Here is a 27,251-nt window from a genome sequence, read left to right on the forward strand (position 1 = left end):
CCATCTGTTCTTCCACAGTGATTTCTCCATATGCTAGTATTGCAAAACTTGGCGCATTTCACTTTGCATTGTAGTTGAGATTGATCAGATCCGTCCATTATAAATTCTTGAGGGCCAAAAAAACCTGTTTGGTTCACCTTTGTGCCAGTGTGGTACCCAGCAGGGCCGTGCCATTGTAGGTTTTGCGAACTGTCACTCCCTTCCTTGAGGGGGAGCAGTGAAAGGGAGGAAGGGGATGCCCAACTGTGTAAGAAGTTGAAGACCCCCCTTCTTCAACCTGGTTTTCTCCTTTCTTTTGAGGCTGGTGTAATAAGAACTTCACACTAGATGTCAGTTTCCCCAGTGAGAGCCCGGGGAGTAGAAGCAGACTTCTCTGCTTTAAGTCTTGGAGGGTGGGTTATGGGAGTTGAAGTGGCTGGAAGAGTGATGCTCACTAGGTTAGTGAGATTGGGGACAGTAGCCCTGTTCACAGCAGTTAGCCCCTGGTCAGGGATTTGCTGTCTGGGCTCGATTAATGTCTGCTGAATTCAAGCATTTACCTCTGTTTTTACTGAGGACCTAGTAAACTGCCTGATGCTATGCTGGAGGCTGTAAAGGCTATGAAATGAAATACTATTGTTCAGTAAGTTCACGGTTTCATTAGGGAGGGGAAGAATGCTTTCAGATGCCAAAATATTATAAAGATGTAAATGACTATAAAGAAAGTACTGTAAACCAGGTGAGAACAGAGCTGTTACCTTCTTCAAGGTGGTGTCTTCCAGAATCTTGCATACATTTGCAGCTCAAAACGTATTTTTTTCAGTTGAATTGAGGCATTTACACTTGAGATGCATTTTGAGGGATCTGAACAGACTAGGAGCAGGAAGGACCTTCAGGCTTCCTTTCTAACATAGTTGGAGAGGTGGCTGAGTTCTCACCTTTTAAAATGTGAACTTGCCATATGATATTGCCTATATGTGGAATCTGAAAAAAAAAAAGACACAAATGAACTTATTTACAAAACAGAAACAGACTCACAGACATAGAGAACAAACTTATGGTTACCAGAGGGGAAAGGAGGTGGGAAGGGAGAAACTGGGAGTTCGAAATTTGCACCTCTTGGGGAGTGATTCAAAAACGTTAGGTATCTTGACTGTGGTGGTGGTTTCCTAGGTGTATATATCTGTCAGAATTCATCAAATTGTACATCTGAAATAAGTGTAGTTTCCTGTACAGAAATTATACCACAATAAAATTGTTTAAAAAATTTCTTTAAAGACAATGATTACCCAAATAAGTAAATGAATTTTTTAAATGTGAACTGATAATGGTAGTATCTGTCAGACTGCTCAGTTCAAATGTGCGGCTTACAGACTGGTGAGAAGGAGGGCACATAAAGGACCCTGAGGTCAAATATTAAACAGGAGACCCATAATCAATACTGTATACCTTTGACCTTCATCATAACAAAAGGTCCCATTTTCAGGAATGCAGAGAGAGTTGAGTGAGAGTAGAAAGAATCAGGTTTTGGGATTTTTTTTTTTTTGCTTTTTTCTAGAATCCCTTCACCCAGGAATAGTCAAGTGAAGAGTGCAAACCATTGTCTTGTAAAAACCTTGAAAAGTCACCTGTGTTTATTAAAATCCTTAAATCCAGTGCTACTCAAAGATGGTCCAAAACTGGTGTCAGTCCACAAACTGTTTCTGGTCCAGATGAGGTAAGTAATAGGATGCAAAGTATTTAGAAATTTTTATAGTAACTTGGCATTGTTACAACATCCAACCTGGGATCAGTGGGTTTGTTTTTGTATGCTTTTTGATACTTAATTTTTCTAGAAGTGAATTTGTTTTTATTGTACTAAAGTAATGATCTAGAATAGATTGAAAAAAAAACCAGCTGGTCTTTTGCCAGGGTTAGTTTGAGAAGCACTGAGAAGCATCTGACTGTCTTCTGTCTTGCTTACTATCTTGGTCTGTTCGGGCTGCTACAACAAAATGCCATAGAACAGCAGAAATGTATTGCTTACAGTTCTGGAGACTGGAAGTCCAAGGTCAGGGTGCCAGCACGGTCAGGTTCTGGTGAGAGCCCTCTTCCAGGTTGCAGACTGCTGACTTCTTGTATCCTCACATAGTGGAAGAGGCAAGGGAGCTCTCCCAGTGGCTTTCTTAAGGGCCCTTATCCCATTCATTGTGGCTCTGCACTAATCACCTAATCACCTTCCAAAGGCCCCACCTTCTAATACCATCACCTTGGGGGTTAAGTGTCAACACATGAATTTTGGGGGACACAAGCGTTCAGACCATAGCACTTACCTTCTCTCACCATCTCTTGCTCTCTGCCTCTGGAGAGAGCTGCCATGCTGTGAGTATTCCTACCTAGAAGCTCATGTGGTGAGGCACTGGTATCTTCAGCCAACAGCCAGTGAGAACCTGAGGCCTGCGATAGCCACTTGAGTGAGCGTAAAGCAGATCCTTCCTTGGTTGAGGTTTGAGATGACAGTAGCCCTAGCCAACTCCTTGATCACAGCCTTGTGAAGGACTCCCAAGCCACAGGATGTATCTATGCTGGGCATGGATTCCTGACCCAGAAATGACTCTAAGGTAATAAATGTTGTTTCAAGCCACTAAGTTTTGGGTTAATTTATTATGCAGCCTTGTTAACTAACAAACCCTGTGTCAGAAGTGGACAAAGGACAAGTGGAAGGAAAAAGTAAAAATGCAACTGCAGTTGTGCAGTATGGTTAGTGATATATTTGATGAATAATTTATAACAACATTACAGTAGTACATTCTGGTCCCTACATGTAGTCATCTGTCTTACCCTTATAAATAAGATTGTATAGGGTATAGTTCAGTGATAGAGTGCCTCCTTAGAATGCACAAGGTGCTAGGTTCAATCCCTGATACCTCCACTAAACACATATAAGATTGTAACTTGGCATGAAAGCTTTCACTAAAACATAGCCACTGTCAGCTGGTGCCAGGTGAGCGCAACTATTTTCTCCCATGGCAATTTCTTGTATCTATACAAAATTAGCAAGAAAGAAAACAGGTCAGAACCTTGGCATCCTTCCTTTAGAAAGTTTCTGCTAATGTTAGCCACAGGAAATTTAAATTTCAGTGAGAAGTTCGAGGGTTAAGCAAAAAGAAAAAAAAAAATCCAGGATTAATAGCCTGTTAAAAATCCAAGATGTAAATTAAGATATAAGTCATATTATCTAGGAGGAAGAATTAAGCACAGCTAGTTTCAAAACAGGCATAGTCACTAGAATTTAAATGACAGCGTAATTGTTGAGACTTTTTGCCAAAGACTTCTGCAAAATACGTTTATGACTGGCCTGACTTAACCGTCTAGTACCTACCGGTCTTGATGATGAATCAACTGCTACTTCATGAAGAGGAAGAGTTTCTCCATTTCTCTCGGTAGTCTATAATCTTCTGAAAGTTGCTTTGGACATTGTGGTGCTGATGATCACCATCTGTGTAGCAATCATTACAGAAGCTGTGATGTACTAAACCCTGTTCTGCATAATCTTACTTCTCACAACAACTCTATGAAGTAGGCATTACCTCCATTTTATATTGTCTAGATAAGGACACTGAGGTTCAGGGTCATGATACCCTGTATCCACAGACATGCTCTTGGCAAATAGAGTCAGAATTCAAACCCACAATCTCCCCACTCTCCTTGGCAGGTCACACCTCTTCTGCACTGTTTTGCTTGTTTGTTCGTTAATCCTCCTCCTCCTGCAGGAGGGAATGCCCTTCTTCAATCAGTGCATTCTTCCCATGGCTTTTGAAAGTGTAAGATCTGCTCACATCTTATCTTCTTTGCAAAGTTTCAGGGGAAATGAAGTATTGGTTTTGTCCCTCCGTACAATGCTCCTCCTTCCTGACCTTTTACACAAAAATAACCAGCCCTGCATTTTGAGTACCCTGTGTTGTTTGGCTCTTTGGTGATTCCTTCACAGATCTGACACCTGTTGATCCATGTCAGACTCAATTACCATCAGTGAAATAGTAGGCAACCCATCCTGTGACATTCACTGGGATACAAAGTCGTGCAAGACAAGAACTTAGAGTCTTATTAGCAGGAAGTGCATGGGGTGAAATGCATGCCATGGATCTGGGGGCCTCAGACTTCTCATGTGAGAAGTATATTTAAGGCCCGGCCTGTGCCAGGGAACTCACAAGCCAAGTAGCTTTGTTGCCCGCCCCCTGCCACCTAGTCTCTGTAGTGTGAATTGAAATTCTTACGTTCAGGTCAAGGTTCCAGAGTTTGCAATTGCTGCGTGTGTGTGACAGGGAACTCACAAGCCAAGTAGCTTTGTTGCCCGCCCCCTGCCACCTAGTCTCTGTAGTGTGAATTGAAATTCTTACGTTCAGGTCAAGGTTCCAGAGTTTGCAATTGCTGCGTGTGTGTGTGTGTGTGTGTGTGTGTGTGTGTGTGTGTGTGTGTGTGTGTGTGTGTGTGTAGGGGGACTGCAGGGACAGAATGGGAATTAGGAAGAGAGGTCTAAGGGACATTGGAGTGAGACCAGCGAGCAGGGAATGAGAAACCTACAAGTTTGCAGTACAGACATTTGGGGAACCGCCATTGCCAACCTTCGTTCTAGTATATCCAGAGTGCTGGACCCCTAAACGATTCTGGGCCTGTTCTGTTTAACCACCCACACACACCTATAATGGTGGCTAACCACTATAATAAACAGCTCCCAGATCTCAGTGGCTTAACCCAATGAGAGTTTACTTTCTTATTTCACAGTCCAGAAAAGGGTATGGGATAAGGGGAGTCTGTGCTCTTTGGGGTCATTCAAGGACACAGGTCCTTTTCTTATGGTGGCTCTGTCCTCTTCTAGGTCCTTAGCATCCTCTCCACTTTGGTATATGGAGAAAATGAGGGACGATCCAGCATGGGGGGATTTTGCGGGCCAAGCCGGAAAGTGGCCCCCATGACTTCCACTCACATGCCATTGGCCAGAAGTCAGCCACATGGCCACACCTAAGTTCAAGGAAGGCTGGAAGTTGTTCTTCCTGAGACTAAGGAGAGAGGGTAGACATCTGTCTTTGGCACATCTGATAAGCCACTGTCCCTTGGTCTTATTTTGCCTAAAATTTTGCCTTAGCTCTTTTTTGCCTAAAAATGTCCTTTTAACCACTTGCAGTAACTTAACACACAAATGCACACATAGAGCAGCTTGTTTGAGGTAGAGCAGCACTTCACCCTGACAGTCTAGGTATTTTAAGAAATGCTGCCTGGTGAGAGTGGTCAGAGCCAGTGGTGTATCCATGGAGAGAGCTTGGGTTCCTGGGTCGGATCCTAACTTGGCCCAAGCAAGTCATTTTAGAAAGGGTACTTACATCGCCGGGCCTCGGGCCTCTCACCTGCACAGTCAGAACTTGAACTGGACAGGTTCTAAGTTCCCTTCTCACCCTGAGTGTCTCTGAAAGTCCTGGTGACCAATGAGGAGCTGTATTAGGAATCCCAAACTCATGTCCTCACTTAACCATGAGGCTTTCAGTCCTAAAAGCACCACCACACAGCCTTAGAAAAGAAAGCGAAAGACAGTACCCTCTACTCTTAATCGTCTCCAACGGGAAGAAGAACGTGAAAGGCCTCTCTCTCTGACAACGTTGCATCTTTGTGATGCCTCTTCCTCACCTTTGTGGTTAGTACATGCACCTGCCAGATGACATTTTGCAAGTCTGACGCTCTCATTGATCTCCACTCTCCAACCTTACTACACTCTTTGACAATAGGGAAGCAGCACATGTGCTGGGTTGTGGGGAAAGTCACTGATAGTCCACAAAGTAGAAAACCCAGCCCTGCATTTGAGAACTAACACAAGTGCAGTTTGCAGAGGGCCAGGTTATTGCTCCTTTGCCATAAGAAATTCTTTTTGAGGCCAACGACCCTGATCGGTATTTAATAAGGCTGACGGTTTTTTTTTTTTTTAAAGATGGTCTCACTGAGGTTTAGTTTAGCACCTGGATTCTCTCATTTGGTTAATCATCTCCCTCCAGCTATTTGTATTTTTGATAGCGGCTATCACATTCCTCACTAATTCACATCATTAATCAATTCCTGCCTGTTTCTTTGTCCCTGCTGGTTTTCTCCAGCTCCTAGTTTTAGCATCCTGAATTCTAGAATCTCTGATCTTAACTCAGCAGCAGCTCTCTGACTGGCAAACTACAAGCACAGAAGACAGGGCCTCCTGTGCCCTCTAGATCAGCTTCCGAGCCCCCGGCCAACCCCTGCCTGCAACCATCTTTTAGAAAAGGTAAATACTAGTCATAGTCTTCACTTGTTGAACAATTGTTGTCTATGCTATTGTAGTGGGTGGAATAGACCCTCAAAATTCATGTCACCACACCAAACCTCAGACTGACCTGTTTTGGAAGTAGAGTCTTTTGCAGATGTAACTAAGGTAAGGTAAGGATGAGATGAGATCACACTGGCTTAGGCTGGGCCCTCCATCCAATCCTGGAAGCCACCCGAACCCTTCACTTCGTCCCTGTGTCTTACCTTCAAGGCTCTATCTGCATGGACCCCTGTCCTGTACCCTCCTCTCACCCACAGCGAGGCCCCGGCAAAACACTGTCCGGCTTTTGTAAGAGAAGTTGATGAAAAGTTATCTGTGAAATGTTATCAAGTTTCTACAAACTTGATACAGTTTTTAGTTCTCCTGATGATACAAGTAATATGTGCTCCTTGTAAAACACCAGCAGACACCACAGAAATGAAACGGGAACTTAAAACACCTAGAGTTTCACCACTCAAGGTAACTACTACTTTTTTAATGTAATATGCTCATTTGTTTATATATTTTTTATTAAAATAATTTTTGTAACTTACATAATACCAAATGTAAGGTATATAACAATTTTTATAAAAATAATGTGTTTTGTAACAAGTTGTTTTTGGTAACTGCCTTCTGAAAACCACTAATATTGCTTGCATCTTCCTAATTTTGAATTACAGTAAATATTCTGATTATTTACATAGTATAAATTCTCCCCGGTTTCTGAGTGAAAGAATATAAACTTTGGAGGAGTTAGTCTGCCAGTTGCTCTCCACAAAGGACTGTGTATGACGACTTTTAGTGCTTTTTATCAGTACATCCTAATTTTGAGTTACAGTAAATATTCCCTGATTTTCTGAGTGAAACTATTATAACCTTGCTGTCACTAACATCTTGATTAGAAAGGATCTTTTAAAAAGCTTCATATAGTAACGTGAATTTTTTTGGAGAGCATTTTCTTTCAGTCATCTCCTCTTTCTCTGTCTTATTTCTGTTTGAAAATGTGTTGTGATCACAGTGTCTTATTTACCACTTTGTGACTTTTACAAGCATCAGTTAGTCATGAACATTACTCTCCTTGATGTATGTCTTTTTAAGTTCAGTGGCAACTGCACTTTCCCAAGTCTGTTGAACTGTATCTCTCCAAATCTTCAGGACTGCCAAGATGAATCAGGAAGAAACAGTATCTGGATCTGTTTCCCACAAAAGTGTCAATATTTGCTAAAACAAAGAGCTGGGAGTACCCCCAGTGGAACGCCATCTGTCCTTGTCTTTGAGAGCCTGCAGGAAAATCATTTCACAGCCAAGAGATGGTTACTTGGCATAACTGACGCTGAAATTCAGCAAGGTGGCTTACAGAGCTGAAATTGGCTGATATAATGAAGGATTTTGTGAAGTGAAAACTGGAAGTATAGAAATCTGTTTCGGTTTTGAAACTATAAGCTAAGGATTGTTCATGTTACCCAAATATTTCCCATAGGGGTCTTTTAATCGAAAGGATCCCCTAGCTGATTTAAACATTCAGATGGTGAACATTTTATGTTCTGGTACAGCTTTTTAGGAAGTGAGCAGCTGGTAAGATGAGACTCAGTTCCCTTCTCATAGTTCCATTATTTTGACCACGCTGTTTCTTGAGCAAATAAACGCCTTCCTTTCTCCTGTGACATGTAGAGAGTCAGTTTTGTTGCAGTTTTAGGAAGAGGTGTGAGACACAGAGCCCAGCTTTGGAAATATGATGACTTGGGTTCCAAAGGAAAGTCTTAGCTACCTGGCTTCCTTTGGAGAAAACCCGGATTCCTTTGACGAGCAACCCAAAGAGTCACTTGAGGGGTCATCCTGAGTGGGAGCGAAATTCCTCAAAATACATTCAACAATGATGAGGGCCCAGCCCTCCTCCTCCAGAGCGTTGCTCGGTGGGATGTGTGCCACTCAGAACTTCAGTCCATCCGCGTGGTGTCCAGCTCTCTCCCCTGAGAACATGTTCACTTGGGAAGCTGGAACCATCTGCAGAGTCTAAGTCCACAACATTCTTATGATCCCAAACACTCCATCCAGATACGTCATTTCCCTTAAGTTTACTTCCAGCAGATGCTGCCACCCCTCAGCTGGACTTTCACCTACTCGCTCTTCTTAGGAAACGAGCAGTCACCCGCAGTCTCAAGCAGGCTGTAGGCCACCTCCTCTAGCCGTCCCTGCTGTGGGCCGGAGCGGACCAGGAGGGCAGACCTTCCCACACTGCTCTGCAGCTTGGGCATGTTGGGCATCCGGGCCGAGGTTAACTAGATCCAGCTAATCCAGGAGGGTCTGGGCCACTATGGAAACACATGTTTCGGCCCCCGAAGATACATGGATACATTCCTCAAACTGTTTTTATATGAACTAAATTCATGCATTCCTTCAATAAATACTTAACAAACATCTAGTATGTGTGTCAGGCCTTGTTCTGAGAATATGTTTCTGTGAATAAAACAAAGCCCCGAGTCTAATGGAGTTTGTAATCCACTTGGGGCAGACAGACAATAAAATAATTTGTCAGGGGGTGAAAAATGCTAAAAAAATTAATAAAACAGGGGAAAAGGCTGGAAGGGGAGGAGGGTGATGGTGTGTGTACAGGTGCACACACCTGTGTTACCTAAGAAGGTAGATGGGCAAAGTCTGACCTGCAGGAGGTAAGAGACAGCACCATGCAGTTCGCTGGGAGAAAGAGGATTCCAGGTAGTGAGAATAGCAAATTCAAAGGCCCTGAGGCAGGAGAGTACCAACTGTGTCAAGGAATAGCGGGGAGGCCATGCAGTAAGAAAGGAAAACTGTATCAGGCACCAGGTCACACTGGACGTCGCACCATGGTGAGGATTTTGTGTTTTACTCTGAGTGGGATAGGAAGCCAGCAGACGACCGTGAACACGAAATTCATAAAGATAGAACACTGTGCACAGTAAGTACTCAAAATGCTAGCTTTCACTTTTACTTTCCTTGGCTCTAAAGTTAATCTCCTTCTGCTTTGTAAGAGTGAGAGTGTTTTTTTCTAAAATATGGCAGAAAGTATGAAAAGCAAATATAAAAGCCCTGATATTACAGATCAGATTTGTGGTTACCAGGGGCTGGTGGGGGTGGAGGAGAAGGGGATTGGAGAAGGTGGTCAAAAGGTACAAACTTCCAGTTACAAGATGAATAAATACTAGAGATGTGATGTACAACATGCGAGCTATAATGAACACTGCTGTGTGTTATGTATGAAAGTTAAGAGAGTAAATTTTAGGAGTTCTTATCACAAGAAAAATATTTTTTCTATTTCTTTAATTTTGTACCTACATGAGATGACAGAAGGATACCAAACCTGTTGTGATAATCACTTCACGATGTATGTAGATCATTATGCTATGTAACTTAAACTTATCTGTATAAGGGCTGTCAATTTTCTCTTAATAAAACTAGAAAAAAATTAATTAATATTAGAAAAAATCCTGATCTTACAAGCCTTAGGGCCAATGTTAACATCCTACACCTACAAAGAGGATTCATGATAGAAAATTACCCCATGTCCAAGACTAGGTTCTTTTCATTTGCTGCTTGGCAGTTAATTTTTTTTTTAAACTTCTTATTATGGACATTTGCAAACTTAACACAAAATTAGATAGAATTTCACCCAGCTTCAAGCAATTATCAATTCATGGCGAATCTTATTTCTTCCATATTACCACCCATTTTCCTCCCCCTGCTCATACTGAATTACTTTACAGCAAATCCCAGACATATCTTTTTATCTTCAGTATATACCTCGAAAAATCTTTCTTTTTTCCCTTTACCGGAATACCATTCACACCTACAAATCTAACAGTAATTCCTTAAGATCATAAAAAAAAATCCAGTCAGTAATCAAACTTCCCAGGTTGTCTCATTAATGCTTTTAAAAAATAGTTGATTGATTTAAATAGGGATCCAAACATAGTTGACACGTTGCATTTAGTTGTTAGGTCTTGCAAGTCTTTTAAAATCTGACTATTCACTCTCCCTCTTTTTTTCCCCCTGTCATTTATTTGTTGAAGAAACCTGGCCATCCGTTCTTTAGATGTCCCTCATTTTGGATTTTGCTGACTGCCTCCATGGAGTTGTGACTGTGTTCATCTTTCCCCTTGTTTTTCCTATAAACTGGTAGCTCACTCTAAAGGCAGAACCGGGTTGGGGTTTTTGGCAAGGCTACCTCACAGGAGGAGCTGTGAACCTCCCGCTGCATACCATCAGGGGGTACATCCTACCTTGCTGTCTCTTTCTCTCTTATTTGGTAAAATATGCATCACATCAGCTGTACCATTTTAGCCATACTGAAGTGTACAGTTCAGTGGTATTTCATACAGTCATAATGTTGTGCAACTAACCATCACCACTAATTCCAGAAGTTTTCTGTCACGTCAAAAAGAAACTCTGTACCCATTAAGTAGTCAGTCCCCATCTCCCTTCCCCCAGCCCCTGGCAACCATGAATCTTGTTGTCTGTCTGGATTTTTTCATACAAAGGGAATCATAGAATATCTGGCCTTTTGTGTCTCGCTTCTTTCACTTAGTACAATGTTTTCAGGGTTCATCCATGTTGTAGCATGTGTCAGTATTTCCTTCCTTTTGATGGCCGAATAACATTCCATTGTGTGGATAGGCCACATTTTACTTATCAGTTGAGAGACATTTGGATAATTTCCATCTATTGACTTTTGGAAATAGTGATGCTATGAACATTCATGAAAAGATTTTGCCGGAAAATCTGTTTTTAATTCTTCCAGGTTTATACCTGAGCGCTTGTCTTTTTGTAGTGTTGGGACTCACTGGTGAGTTTAGTCGGTCTCAGTCTGATCCATATGTGATAACGTTCCCTGTGAGCCTTTCATCTATTGATTTTAGCCATGACTGACCACCACTGCCTAGTCCCGTGGGTTCCAACAGCACACTTTCCATAGAGGTCGAGGTGGCTGACCATTTTACTTGCAGTTAAAGTTGCACTCTTCTGGGCAACCCAGTTGGTGTATTTTTCTGAGGGAAAGAAAAGATTGGGGGGCAGGCTAGTGACCAAAAAGTGTGGGAGAAGCTGCATATGATGGATGCCTTGCTGCAGATTTCAGTGCCCAGTCACACACTGAGGCTCCTGGGACATTCTGAAGTAAAAAAGCCTGTTTAGCCTTGTTTAACTCAGTATTTCCCAGGTTGATTTGACTGCAAACATTTTCTTTTCTTTATAATTGTTCTTACTATCCATTGGAACACGCTTTGGAGAATACTGTTCTAGTGTCTATGTTACTTAAAATATGATTAATCAATTTAGTATATGTATGTGTTTCTTAGCTGTTCAGAACCAACCTGACAGTCTCCTGAAGCTCATGTTATAACTTAGTAGCTGTAAATTGACCATATTCTTGCAAAATCCCTAGACAGCAGAATTGGCAATATTTCTGGCAAAGCTTCCCCTGGAAACTCAGAATTGAGATTAGGTCCCTGGGAGTGAACACTTGAGCCAAAGGAGCAAATGTCAATTTCACCCATTCCATCTTAAGGGTGTTTGATGGGCGCCTGTGATTAACCTTAGAGAAACACTGTATTGATATGTAAGCCAGCGCTGCTTATAGTTCCCCTCTCTGCTCTTCATCCCTCTGCTCCACACAGCCCCCAGAACACGTCTAGGTCCCCCTTTATGCCTCTCCGGGTCACACTGCTGCGGGCCCTGTCTCACCAGCCACACGTCAGAGTAGTTGGATGATGCTGAGCATGGGGGGCACATGGAGAGAGCGTCTAGTGGATTCCTTGACTGACTTTCTGAGGTCAGGGATTTGACAGTGCTCCTTCCACGTGGCCTTTGGGAAGACGTGTCCACTTTAATGCACTTCACTTTCTAGTTTGCTTTTAAAAAGTTTTTACCAGTCAACCAGCTGTGCAGAGCGCTGACCAAAGTGTGATCTGCACCTGTGAGGGCAGAAGCAGAAGATGGTGCCTGTCCCCATCATTTAGGTGGGCTCAGCATGGAAGTGGGGCTTGTGGGGGTGGGAGGAAGCTGGTGGAAGGAAGGGTAGTGAGCAATCTAGTGCAGGGAAGAGTGGAGACCCTGGGCCATCTCACTGTGAAGAGGGCCCTGCCCTGGGATGGGTGTGCTATATCTGGGGTTTCCAGGTAGAGGCGGTGATCAAGGTTAGCCAGGGTATAGCAGTGGTTCCAGGTCAGACGTTTGCTTTAAGCAGGGCCCCAGCCAGTAGCTGGGGAAACCGGGGAAGGGGCCTGGCCAGAGCTGGTCAGGGTGCCAGGACCCCAGCTGTCATCTGCCTTGGTTCTGATGGGCTCAGGAGTTAGGCAGGGCCAAGTATGCTTATGAGAGCCCTTATTGGCTAAACCAGTAGGGCCTAAAAATGAACTTACACAACCTAATACCCAGGATCCTAGGACAGGCTGGCGTTGAGAGGCAGGATAACGGAGTGGTTGACAGCACGGATGTTGGTGCCAGAATTCCAGGGTTCAAATCCTAGCTCTACTGCTCAGTAGGTGTGACTTCGGGCAAATCGCTCCACCTCTCTGTGCCCCAGTCTCCCCACGGAGGGGCTAAAAGTCATACCTACCTCACAGGGTTGTTGTGAGGATCAAAGGAGCTAAGCTATGCAAAAGCACTTAGAACAAGGGCCTGGTATATAGGATAGTGCTGAGAGTTACCTGTTTTGATTACATTGTGGGCTGAGAGGACAGATCAGTGATATCAGGCTGGGGGCCTCTGAGAGCTGCGAGGATGGTGGGGGAAGGGGCTTCATGACTGGGCAGGGACTTTGCATGTGGGCGAGATGGTGAAGGGAGAGCTGGATCTTGAACTCACCAGACACCCCATCATTTTGGAATTGGGGGGTTGCAGGCCCCACTTCCATGCCAATAGACCCAGATCACAGTTTGCACCTGTCCCCCTGGGAAAAGGGGGTGATGGCATCCATGTTCCTAGGTTACCTGTGTTCCCCTCGAAGCCCCCTCCTCCAGGGGTTCCCATGTGTCTCTCATCCTGTTCTCTTTAGAACAGTCACAACAGTTTCAGCTAAACTTGGTATCGGGTTATAATGTTTTCCCTGATGACTCAGCTTGTTTTTCCTCTTTATTTTCTGCATGAGAAGAGGGAAAACCTTCCCTAGAATCATTAATCCCAGCTTTCCTTCCTCTTGATAACAGAGTAGCCTGGGGAAGGTAGGGCGGAGGGAGTGCCCGGAAACTGCCAGGTGAGTAGAGCTGAGTGTCTGCACATCACAGTGTCCAGAGGCTTCCGTGTCCCCGGCTGCCTGGCCTGTCGGCACCAGCACCGGGGGCTCTGCGTGTTCACTGGCCCAGCTTCCCTGGGAGGAAGCTGGCTCTTCAGAATGGGCCCCTCATGTGCCAGCCCGACGGGGTGCCCCAGCTCCACCCCCGTGGCGACATGGGATCCATTTCATCTCAGTATCTGATTAGCCAAAACTAGACCAAGCCACTGCTTTTAACAGCCCTTTTGCCTCCTGATGGGTAGCCACTCCCATTTTTGTTTTGGAAGAATCTAGTCCTTTCCACTTTGGGCTCCAGAAATATATATTTGGTCTTTGCTAAAAAATTGTTTTCTGAGAATGTCAATGCAACTGCCTTCCTCTCTAACCCTGCCAGTGCCGTCTGGCCTCTTCTTTCTCAGCTGTGCCACGTCCTCTCTAGGCGGTGTCCTCAGCCCTGTGCTTGTGTATGAAAGCATCCTGGATACTGGGCGTCTAGTTCTTCCCGCCTCTCACCTCTGATTGCATCCCTCTGTCTTCCCTCAGTGCCACCTCCGGACCAGTTCAGTGGACCCCAGCCCTTGGGGTCCTTTCTGTTGTGAAGTCACACAGCATCTTCGTGTGTTAAAGGCAAACCTCACTGGCATCCAGATAAGCCTTGATTGTTTCTGACACACAGCTTTGATGTTCCCTCATCGGCGGCAGCCTCAGTCCCTGTGTCAGACCGCAAGCTGGCCCCTAACTCAGAATCACTATTAACCTTAAAAAGCAGTTCCGTATTTGGTACTGCCCACTCAGAGAGCGTGGGATGCTAAGGTCCTCACTATTCACTGCTAAGTTCTTTGTGAGTCTGAGTCAGCGTCTGGTTTTCCCTGCTCTGTCTCTAAAGGTGGCCTGTGCTTCTTCTCCAGGCTTCACTCTCTGGGTGAGGGGAAAGGCAGTGAGATGCTCCTAAAGCCAGACTCAGGACTGCCCCCCTTTCCTGAGGGTCTCCAGACATGGGCTCGTGTAGGTGGTGCCCCAAATCGTTGGCATGTTCTGAGGGAGAAGTGATTCCACAACAGAAAGTTGTGTTACAAGAACGAAAGGGGCAGCTTCAAACACACTGTCAGTAACTCATCAAATGACAGAGATGAAACAACCGTTCAAGTCGTGGCCGGGCAGCTGACCCGCCCGGGCTGGGGAAACCAGTGGCCAAAGAAAGGAGGAAGCACACCTGAACCAACCTGCTCACGAGCTGAAATATTTAAATGAGTACAAACCGGTTACTTAATCCCCACACCTGTTCTGACTCAGCACACACTTGAAGTGTTGAACCAGGATTTAACGTGATGCCAGTGCTGGCAGCAGAAGCAGAAAATTTCACAGTGACACTACCCAGATGATGCCAGAGGAGGGACACAGAGCTGAGTGGGCTCTGCCTGCAGCTGTGGAGGAGAAGCCTTCCTCCTGCCTGCAGGGAAGACTTGGGCTGATGCCTGGCTTCCCTGGACTAGCTTGCAAAATAAATTAGCGTGGGCCTGACATTTAAAAATATGCCAATTGTAGATTTTTATAGTATATCAAGGCATCTTGGTTTCACGATTGCTGCTGACAAAAAAATGCAAGCACCTCGCAAGACTATATTCAGTTTTCACAGATTTAATTACCACTTAGAAAAGAAGTTGCCAGATGGAAAAGACATCAGTGTCATGCCTCACATTTCTCCTGGTGTTCAAGTTGGAGTCAGCATTGATCAAAATCTTTCAGTGGCCTTTAGTCTACATCCAGTGGTTTCTAAGTGGCGTGTAATTAGCTGGCTTATTTGTGGTCCCTTCTTCATGACTGCGCCTTGGACAGAATCAAAAGAGATCTGCCTGCAACTGTTTCTATAAATCTTTAAGTTCAGTATCTTGTGGGCTTTCAGAAACAGTGACTGAAGAACTTTTGTTTGCAGAATATAGAAGTGCTTTAAAACGTGTATGGGAGAAAATCTTGAAAAGATCACAGACTCCTTTATAGGAGAGGTAGCAAACTGTGACCTTTCTGGAACATAGAAAAAAAAATATATGGACCCACCTTAAGCTGCTTTTTATTAGTGGAATGCATGGCTTACTTTATAAATAGTAAAACCTAAGCCTTGGCAGCAGTTTTAATTCTCCAGGGAACACAGCTTACGTTCAAAAGGCTGATGTGGTTCATTGTAAGATCAGAATGGGTTATGGAATAATTAGAGAGAAAACCCAACTCAAAATTAATGTGGACTGAGTGGTTCTAGAACTGAGTGCTGTTACTGGTAGGTGGGTGTCTACCATTTGAGTGCATTTCAATTATCATCACAGAGTGGGACAGGACCTTAGCCGTCATTTTCTCTAGCTTCCCCAGCCTCCATTCCTGGAATCTGGGACAATCTAGATGGTTGAACCTAGCCAGGACCTCACAGGCAGCCTACGTTGTGGGTGTTTGCCCAGATCTAAACGTATATAGTTTCCCTGTGGCCTCTCACCACCGGGCCTACTCTCAGAACGTTCCATTAAGAATTAGTCTTTTAACTGAAAATAGACTTACCCTATGATCCAGCAATCCCTCTCCTGGGCATATATCCAGAGGAAGCTCTAATTCGAAAAGATACATTCACCCCAATATTCACAGCAGCACTATTTACAAAAGCCAAGACACGAAAGCAACCTAAATGTTCATCGATAGATGAGTGGAAAAGAAGTTGTGGTGTATTTATACAACAGAATACTACTCACTCATGAAAAGGAATAAAATAATGCCATTTGCAGCCACATGGATGGGACTAGAGATTGTCATACTAAGTGAAGCCAGCCAGAAAGAGAAAGAAAAATACCATATGGTATTATATGTGGAATCTAAAAAAAAGACACAAATGAACTTGTTTATAAAACAGAGACAGACTTACAGACATAGAAAACAAACTTATGGTTACCAGGGGGAAGAGAGGGTGGGGAGGGATAAATTGAGAGTTTGGGATTTTCAGATACTAACTACTATATATAAGATAGATAAAACAATAAAGTCCTACTGTGTAGCACAGGGAACTATATTCATTACCTTGTAATGGCCTATAATGGAAAAGTTATATATATATTACATATATAATATATATATATAAGTGAATCACTATGCTGTACACCAGCAATTAACACAACATTGTAAATTAACTATACTTCAATAAAAAAGAATGAATTTTTGTGTATGGTGTATGATAGGGATCTAATTTCCTTCATTTTCATGTGGATAATCAGGTGTCCTGGCTCCATCCTTCTCCCACTATCTCATATGTCAAGTTTCCACATATGGTCGGTCTGCTTCTGGGCTCTATTTGTTTACTTGGTTAATTTGTCCACCTACGTTAATAGTATCTGTTTTCTTTACCAGGAGGTGGCAATGACGCATTGAGAGAGACTGAGGCTGTGTTAACTGGGCACTTATTGTCCAGTATTATAACTGCACTTGGGTTAGAATTGGCTGGCTGGTTGAATAAAGACCATGCACTCATGGAGCTCACAGACACATATTTAAATCCTGATGATGCAATGTGACACATGTGGTCACAGAGGAATAACTGAAGTGATATGAGAAAAAAGCAATGAAGGAAATGACTGATTCTACTACGAAGGTGTCCAAGAGGGTAACAGGGGGTTGACGATTTCATACACTGAGTGTATGGTATCATGGTTGAGAGCTGAGGTCTAGAGGTGGACAAACTTAAATTTGAATCCCAGTGTCCCCCCTTACTAGCTGTGTGACCCTGATAAATTCTCAAGACACAGTTGAGCCTCAACTTCCCTATCTATTTAACAGGGCTAACAAGAACACCTACCTCAGAAGGTTGTCCGGAAGATTAAAACAAACCGTGAATCAGGAGCCTTAGTCTGACCCAGCAAAAGTACTCAAAGAATGTAAACCTATTATTTCATTCATCCAATAACATTAATTGAGTGCCTACTGTGTGCCAGACATGGTAAGAGGCTATAAATACAAGTGTGAGCAAAGCAAATGGTCTTTGCCTTCATGTAGCTTTTGGTCAAGTGGCACATACAGATGCTTATAAGATATTCGCACAAGTATATCATCACAGACTTTGATGAATGCTGCAAGGGGGAATTACAGCAGAACTGGTTATTTCCTTCATTGCTTTTTGCTCATATCACTTCAGCAATTCCTCTGCTACCACACGTGATATCACCTCACACCAGTCAGAATGGCTACCATCAAAAAGTCTGCAAACAGTAAATGTTAGAGAGAGTGTAGACAAAAGAAAACCCTCCTACGCTGTTGGTGGGAATGTAAATTGGTACAGCCACTATGGAAAACAGTTTGGAGGTTTCTTGAAAAACTAAAAGTTGAGCTACCATATGAACCAGCAATCTCACTCCAGGGCGTATAACCAAAGAAGATGAAAACTCTAATTTGAAAAGACCATACATGCACCCCAATGGTCATAGCAGCACTATTTACAATAGCCAAGACATAGAAATGACCCAAATGCCCATCAACAGACAACTGGCTTAAGAAGAATATGGCATATATATATATATATATATATATATATAATGGAATATCACTCAGTCATAAAAAAAGAATGAAATATTGGCATTTGCAACAACATGGATGGACCTAGAGAATATTATACTAAGTGAAGTGAGTCAGAGAAAGACAGACATTATCTGTTATCACTTATATGTGGAATCTAAAAAATAATACAATTGAATCTATATACAAAACAAAAACAGACTTACAGACATAGAAAATAAACTTATGGTCACCAAAGGGGAAAGGCTGGGGGAAGCAATAATTAGGAGTATGGGATTAACAGATACACACTATTATATGTAAAGGATTTACTGTGTAACACATGGAACTATACCCAGTATCTTATAATAACCTATAATGGAAAAAAATCTGAAAAAATATATATAAATCACTTTGCTGTATACCTGAAACTACCCCAATATTGTAAATCAACTATACTTCAATAAAAGATATACACACACACACACACACACACACACACACACACACTGGAATATTACTCAGCTATAAAAAAGAATGAAATATGGCCACTTGCAGTAATATGGATGGACCTAGAGAATATTATGCTTAGTAATATTATATTATATTATTATGCAAGTAAGTCAGACAGAGAAAGACAAATACTATATGATATCACTTATATGTGGAATCTAAAAAAAAATACAAATGAATCAATCTATATACAAAACAGAAACAGACTCAGACATAAAAAACAAATTTATGGTCACCAATGGGGTCGGTGGGAGGGACAAATCTGGTAAGGGGTTACCAGATACAAACTACTATACATAAAATAGATAAGCAATAAAGTTTACTGTATAGCACAGGAAACCATATTCAATTACCTGTAATAACCTATAATGGAATATAATCAGAAAAAAACCTGAATCGCTATGCTGTACACCTGAAACTGCCCCAATATTGTAAATAAACTATACTTCAATTTAAAAAAAGAGGGAATAGAATCAGCAGGTGGTAGCTCTATCTGTGACACAATCTATAAACACTAAATAATGGAATAAAAAATACTTCTAATAAACTTCTCAGGCTGTAAAAAAAAAAATTTAGACTCCCTGGCCATCCCCAAGACTCCGTAGATGTTCCCTGCACCCACGGCTCTATATTTTTAACAAGCTCTGGAGAAGACTCTGACACTGGAAGACACCCTTTAAAAAATCTTGTATATTTAGCATCTTTAATTCTTCCCTTTCTTTGTCTTTGTTTGCAAATTCTTCTTTTACAAGAGTCTCAGGAACTGCTCTTTCTTTTCCACCTGCTTCCCCTTCTCAGTGTCAGCTGTGGGTCCCAAGCACAATTCCCTGGGCAGGTCAGGTGGCACGAATGTGTGAGACAGGGAGGGTAGGAGAAAAGGAATTCTGCTGGTTGGGCAGCCAGCTTGTCTTTCTAGTCACTCTGTTTTTCTAAACATTGTGCAGGCCAAGAACACATATCTGAGGGCTTTATACAGCTTGGTCCCGTAGGCTGGCCACCGGACTTAGTTGGAGTCCCAGCTCTGCCACTTACTAACACGTAACCGTGGATGGAACCTCTCCAAGCTCTTCTCTTCTGTTTGTAAAACTGGCCTTGACTCCTTTGGCTTTTGGGAGGATCTAAAAGGGTAGTACAAGAAAGTGCCTCATACCGGGGCTGGCAATTTGGAGGATTAAGATTAGTGAGTGCGGTGAAGTTAAATGGTGAAGTAGAGAGGAGAGCTGGTAACTTGGGAGCTATTCTTATGCATTGTCACCAGCTGTGCAGAGTGACAGGCAGACATTTATTTTGTTGACCTGCACTTAGCTCCTTTCGTTCTGCCCTCTGTACTTTTGCAGTGACTTCTCAGATAAACTTCCAGGGCTCCACTCCCACATACATTAACCACATTATTTTCAGAGCTCAACTGAAGTCCCGCTTCTTCCACGAGACCTTTCACTGTAGCAGAACTTCAGCTCCCCCTGGAGTTTTCTTTCTCCAGACTACCGTTGTGACTTTCACCCACATCTGCATCACCGATGCTCTGATTACATTCTGCCTTACACAGCATTACTCTTTCATCATTACACGGGTGTGTTTTGTCATCTCATCTAAAATTAAACTCTTGGAGGTCAGGGTAAATATTTTGCTTCCAACAACTGCAGGAAAACCTACATATACGAAAGGGAGTTAAAAGTTTGCCTTGATCAACTTGAAGTAATTTTTCTTGCATAATAAAGAGCCAAGACTGTGAACTTTCACACAATTTTAATATAATTCTCACATATGAGTTCTCTTGTAATTCTCAGAGAATCATATATTATGTCCAATTTATTCAATCATGTATTCCTGTGTATTATAAGCACAGAAATATGAGAAATTCAACCTATATCTATCCCTTTCTCAACACACACACACACACCCGGAAGGAGGGGCAATTTTGGGCCAAGATTATAGTAATAAAGATTGGTAGAGAAACTCTCTTCTCAGTAGTTCCCACTGGTGGCTGGTTTCCTCTCTCCTCTTAGGTGCAAACGTGCTGACTAGGAGTTGCAACCCTCAGTTCCAACCACTTCCTGGTTGTTGGTGGATGGGTGGATCCCAGGGCTGCTTGTGGCTATCGGTGCCACTGCCCCCCTGTGGCTCCACTCCGAGACAGAGGCTGCTTAGAGACCTTTCTCTTCCCACTCCAAAATGGAAGGACACTCTTTTTTTAAGCAACAGGGCTCTCAGCCATTAGTGGACGGTCTGCACCGAATGTGATCACCTTTTCCGAGGGGCGGGGCTGGGGGCAGTGGCAGGACATACCCCGCACGACTGCCTTATCTTTCTCTTTTGTCTTGAAATAAAGCACACAGATTTCAAAGCACACAGCTTTTAAATATCCTGTACCTTAGTCTTCTCCTTTCTGGGGACAGTCGCTCCAAAAGAGCGGCTTTCAGCGGCTTAACCTCGAGGTCCTGGGGCTTGATCTTGGAACCCCAACTCCCTTCCCGTTTCCTCCCAGGAAGCCCAAGGTCTTTCCTGCAGTGCGACCTCTAGAGGCCGGCTGTGGCATGCCAGCTAAATCCTGCGGACCTCACTACATCTTGACACGAAATGAGATGCCCAGTGTAAGCAGCCCCCAGTGAAGTGGGTCAGGGAAACGGGGGAAACGCTTTAAAGATGCCGTTTCTCTTAGAAGAAAAATCTCGGCTTTACTCTCCAGTTTCTCTAGACAACTCCAGTTTCTTTGGTACATTTTCACGTAAGGTTGAACTGACCTGTCCTGAAATTTTTGAGATCTGAAAACACCTAATTTTCAGTCTAGATTCCTTGTTTGTATGAGAGAATCCCTCCAAAAGTTTGTTAAACCCAGGCTTTCTAAGCTGGCTTGATTTTATCCTTTACTAAACACCTTATTCAATTTAGGATGGGGAAAAAAAAAACCCATGAAAAACAGCCACCCTGCATTGGATGTGTCCTCTTAAAGTCACCTACTTCGGTACACAGTTTTTGTTGTGCTCTTGTTAAGCTGATGAATGAGAAGAACCCTAGGTTTTGCAAGGTTCTCTGCAGGAGGAAATTGAGAAGGACCAGGACCGCGTCCTACCTGCACCAGAGTTCCACAGACGGGGCCTTTCCTGGAGGGCAGGGACGTTTCACAGGACCCTTACTCTGCAAAAGAGACTCAAAGTACTGACTTCAGAGCCAGAGCCGGAAGATCACGTGATAGGGCCTTCCCTGGGGAGAGAAGTGACCTGGTGTTTGTAGTTAAGAGGCTGCTAATACACACATTGAGGAGGAAGCTCACATTAGTTTAACCAACCCTGCATGCTTCCAATTCAATTAAAAAAACCTGATGTTGCCAAATAGGAACATGGGCCCTTACTCACTTCTCAAGCAGGATGAAATAAAATTGATAGTCTATAAAATATTTATCAGCTCTAGGCTAGTGTTTGAATTATAGTATCTCTTGCAGGCTTTAACATGTCCTCTCTTTGCTTATTTCATTATTGATTAGGCAGACAAAACTTTTACTTAATGCAGTGACTATGATGTGTTTACTGGGATTAATTAACTCACTCCTGAGGATTAATTTAATTCTTTTATGATAGCAATTTTTCCTGGGACTTTTTTTTCCTCCAAAGAGTCACATCCAAATTTATTAGACTGTTATATGGTTCACAATAATTTGGGTAACTGAATAATTTATGCCTGTGTTTGCCAAGGCTGCTCATCAGAATTACCTTGGGGGATATCTTAAAAATACAGAATCCCAGGTATCACCCCAGACCCAGTGGAGCAGAATCTCTAGGGGTGTGGCTAGGGCAGTCTTTCATTTAAAAATGCTCCCCAGTGATTCAGGTGCAGCAGCCCCTCTTGATGGATTAGGATTTGGGAACTGAGCAATATAGTTTAGTCTTGGGTCATTTTAAGGTTAAAATGTTACTGACATTAATGTAGAATTTTCTGTTGGTTACACCACAGGTCCTAATTTCTTTGCATTGATCCACCCACTAGAATAACCCAAGCACCCCTCACTATATTAGAAGTGAACCTCAGAGGTGAAGGAGGTTTAGAGTGGAACCGTGCTGTTGCTGGCGGTAGTACTGTGGGTGGAACAGGCAACCTGAACAAGCAGAACCTGATGGGCTCTCTCCCTCCCTCCTGCTGGACTAAGCTCTTTCTGGTCAGCATTTCTCCATTTGACTGGATCTCTGAAGACCCTCGGGAAAGCTAGGTAAGTCCTGGCTTTTATGCCAGGGGGAGTCACCATGTTCAGTGACGTGAATTGGTACCTGGACACAGGACTTGAAGGATACTGACCTGTATAGTCACTTGTGAGTAGAGACACGGTCAGATGGTTTCTAAACTCTGGAGACGAAAATACTCAATTATATCTCAATTAAACAAATAATTAAAACACAACAAGAGCAACAACAACAATGACAGCAAAAACTATTCAACAGGTTTTCTTTACTGTACAAAGGCCATCCATCTATTTGATCAAAGATTTCATGAAAATAAATGTATCTATTAGAAATGGTCCCGAGGGGTTGTGCCAGTTTACCAGTCACCGAGAGCATATGAGAGTCATCTTACCGAATGCTCTTGTCTCTAATAGCTTTTCTGTTGATTTTTTGCTTCTGTTTTTTTCCAGTTGTATAATACATCATCACAGATAAGGATAATTCTACCTCCTTATTTCCAGTTTTAACATCCCTACTTCCTTGCTTTGCAGTGACTGGTAATTCTAGCCCAGTGCTAAACCATAGTGGGGAGAGTCGGCATCTTCGTCTTCTTCCTGACTCTAATGGGAATGATTCCAATATTTCCTTATTAAATAGGAAAACTGAAAAACTTTTTTTCTTTACTGAGAATTAAAAAAATTCAGAAATGAAATGTTAGGTTTTTATCAAATGCCTTTCTGGAATCTGTATAAATTATTTTATTAAAAACAATTTTTATGTTAAATTCAGATTGCTCAGGAAATCGAAGACTTCTGAGTGCCCTAAATCTATCAAAAACTGTTACGGTGACAACATGACTCATAATCCAAAACAAAACCAAAAATCTAGAAACTATGAAAATGTCTCTCAATAGGGAAATGGTTAAATAAATTATAACACTTTCATATAGTACAAGACGATTCAGCTCTTTAAAAAATAATGAAGTAGATTATATATACCAAGATGGATAAATCTGTGATCTGAAGTCAAGTAAAAACAGCAAGCACAATATAGTGTGTGTCCTCATTTGTGTAAACAAGAAAAAGGGACATGCACATATAAATATGCATGTATATACAAAGGAAAATTCTGGAAAGACATGGAAGGAACTAGTAGAAATGTCTACTTCTTGACAAAGAATACATGTCTGGAGATAATCTGCTTTGTGTTTTAATTAAAAAAACATGCAAAAGAATTAAAAAATACATGCATTTACTCCTTTTTCAATAAAAAAAAGAGTAACAAAAAGTAATGATTAAAGTTATTTTAAAAGAAAAAAATTTTTGTTCCTGTTAAATGCTAGTCACTAAGAGGTGAAAGATAAGCAATGTTAAACATAACTCATTGTGGGTCAAGTTCGTCATGTAGATGTTTTCATTTTTGTGTTTTTTTGTTGTTTTGTTTTGTTTTTGCGTGTGAGGTGGGCACCTCTCCCCTCTCACTCTAGTCCCAGTTCTATGATGGGGCTCCAGCTTCTGGAATTTTCCACAGACCCCTAAGCCCTCCACGGTGGGTGCTTATTCCGGCTCAGTAGGCCTCACTCTTACATCTCGAGGAGTCATGCAGAGCTTTTATTGTAAATATTCTGCAAACAGAATTCCCACCTCCATTCTGTTCTCTTGGCAGATGGAAAATTATTTGCTGTGGGGTGATGATTGTTTAGCAACTTAGGGAAAGCTTTAGAAAATTCCCCCGAATGTCCAGAGAGCTTTGACCCTTCGAAATCTAATTGGTCACCACTGTCAGAGACCGCATTTGCCTCCTTTCATTACCCTACACATTTGCTCTCTCAGTTAATATGGTAAACAGCACTGATTTCTGCTCATTAATTACTAGGTGTATCAGGTAAGACCCAACCTTCCTGAAATTCTTTCTTCACATTCTAAAAGGAGGAAACGCCCAAAGGGTCATATATTTCTTTATTTTTTAATATGTTTTAAATTTTTTTCCTTTTTTTATGAAGGGGAGATAATTGGGTTTATTTATTTATATTTGGAGGAGGAACTGGGGATTGAACCCAGGACCTCGTGCAAACTAAGCATGCGCTCTACTGCTTGATCTATACCCTCCCCCCCGGTTCACATATTTCTGCTTCTTTCTTGGGTATGATTTTATCTACACAAGTAGATAAAGCACTAGCATCCTTTCGGCTCATGATAAGCTGCCGCTTTGTTGACTGCTGCAGGAGACTGGCTTCAGCTGGGATCAGTCCTCTTCCCCTTCCCAACTGTGTCCTCTGGTCTGGATCACTGGGAAAGGTGATCTGCATAAAATGATACATGAGACTTTCCTACTTTGGCCAGTGCAGTGAATGGCCAGATCTGGAAAAAAAAGTGTCCACCACTGAGGATTTATGAATTTGCAGCTGGGATATTCCTTATATTGTAGGGAAAATTATAAGCATGAAATTTGAACTGGGAAAAGGGCAGAGCTTTGAGAAAATGTGATATTCTAGGACATATTTTTGCAACCAACTCTTAGTCACATAATCAACCTTTGGCAGAAAACAGACCTAATGGCAGAATCCTTCCCAGGAGGATAGGCACTGGGAATATCTGGGAGCTGGGCGAAGGAGATGAGTTCAGGGCCCTGCGCACAGCAGAACCTCCCCAGGAGGAGTGTGGGCTGCGGTGTGAGGAGAGGGAGAATGAAGAACGGGAGGGCTTGCAGAGCTGAGCAGGGTCACAGAGCCCGTTCCTCTTGTAAAGTCACCACTGGGATTTAGGCTGGGTGCTGCTTACCATGAGCAGAAACCACTAAACTGAAATTTCACTTGAATAGACTACAGACCATTTTTTTTTTAAATCAGGAAAGAAATTCTGTGTTAACTAGACATTGCGTTGATCATTTTGCAATATATACAAATAATGAATCATTCTGTTGTATACCTGAAAGCAATATCATGTTATATGTCATATGATATTTGTCTTTCTCTGACTCACTTCACTTAGTATGATAATCTCTGGGTCCATCCATGTTGCTGCAAATGGCGTTATTTTATTCTTTTTCTATGGCTGAGTTGTATTTCATTGTATGATTAGCAGATACAGACTACTATATATAAAACAGATAAACAACAAGGTCCTACTATATAGCACAGGGAACTACATTCAATATCTTCTGATAACGTATAATGAAAAAGAATATATATATGTATACCTGAATCACTATGCTGTACACCAGAAACTAACACAGCATTGTAAATCAACTAAACTTCAATTAAAAAATATGTTATATGTCAATTATACCTCAATTAAAAAAGAAATTCTCACAAGTTGAGCACTGGATTAACTCATAGTAGTTTTATTGTAACTACTTAAGTATGTAAAAACATAGAGCTATTGCACACAGTGTTTACGTAATTCCACATTTCTGTTTACATATGGAATATATATGGGTGATCCTTGAACAACATAGGTTTGAACTACATGGGTCCACTAAGTGGATTTTTTCAAGAAATACCTACTTCAGTATTTATTACTGTTCAGTACATGATCAGAGGTGGGTTGACTCTGCAGAGGGCTGACTGTAAAATTATAAGTAGATTTTTGACTCTGCAGGGGGTTGGCGCCTTTAACTCCTGCATTGTTCAAGGGTCAACTGTATATTCCATGCCATGCCAGTCCCACTCATACACACACAAACACACGCACAAAATGATATAATTATAGAGTAGTACAGTGCTATGGTTAAGAACACAGGCTTCTGGAGACAGACTCACTTGAGCTGAAATGCTAGAGCCATCACTGACTTGGTGTGTAAACTTAGGCAAGTTAATCTCTCTGTGCCTCAGTTAATTTACTATTAAATTGCAGGTAACAGTACGTATCTCAGAGTTGTTGTGAGGATAAAATACACTAATCCATGTAAAGTCTTCAGCACAATGCTTGGCCTGCAGGAAGCTCTCCTTAAGTCCTAGTCATTATGTTATCATAAAAAGAGAGCCCATGCATGAATGCAGCACAAACCCATCTGCAAAACCAACAGTGCTCAAATAAGCCACAGTCATTTAATGTAACAGATGATGCTGCTGTTCTGAAACTCATCGGTTGTGTTGGGTTTAACAGTAGGAAGATGTGGTCTCAGATCCAGTTCTGTATTTACTTTGGCCCTTGGGTCCAATGCTAAGGCAAAAAATGCCTGTTAGCCTGACCTTATTTGCTAGTGCAGAATAATTAGACCTCATAGTTAATTAAAATTCTACCCTTGAGTGTTCCTGAAATGCCAGTTCTAATGAACTGCCACTTCATAACTCTGTGGAACTATCTTGTCCGTTCATAAGTAAGGTTCGCACTGCCATATCCTGGAAATCTGCATCAGGTGAGTGTCTAATTGCATTATTGCTGTGATAAGAAACAGTCAAGTTCTTCATTGTCATTTACTTCTACATTCACGTTAAATGAACTTTTACAAGCTGGTAGGTGCAAAATAGAATCTATGAACGGAATGGGAACATGGTTCTGACTACTACAAGGTTTCTTTTGGTTTGGATACCAAAGCACTTGGC

This window comes from Camelus dromedarius, chromosome 7 (genome assembly GCF_036321535.1).
Source record: "Camelus dromedarius isolate mCamDro1 chromosome 7, mCamDro1.pat, whole genome shotgun sequence".
Taxonomy (NCBI): domain Eukaryota; kingdom Metazoa; phylum Chordata; class Mammalia; order Artiodactyla; family Camelidae; genus Camelus; species Camelus dromedarius.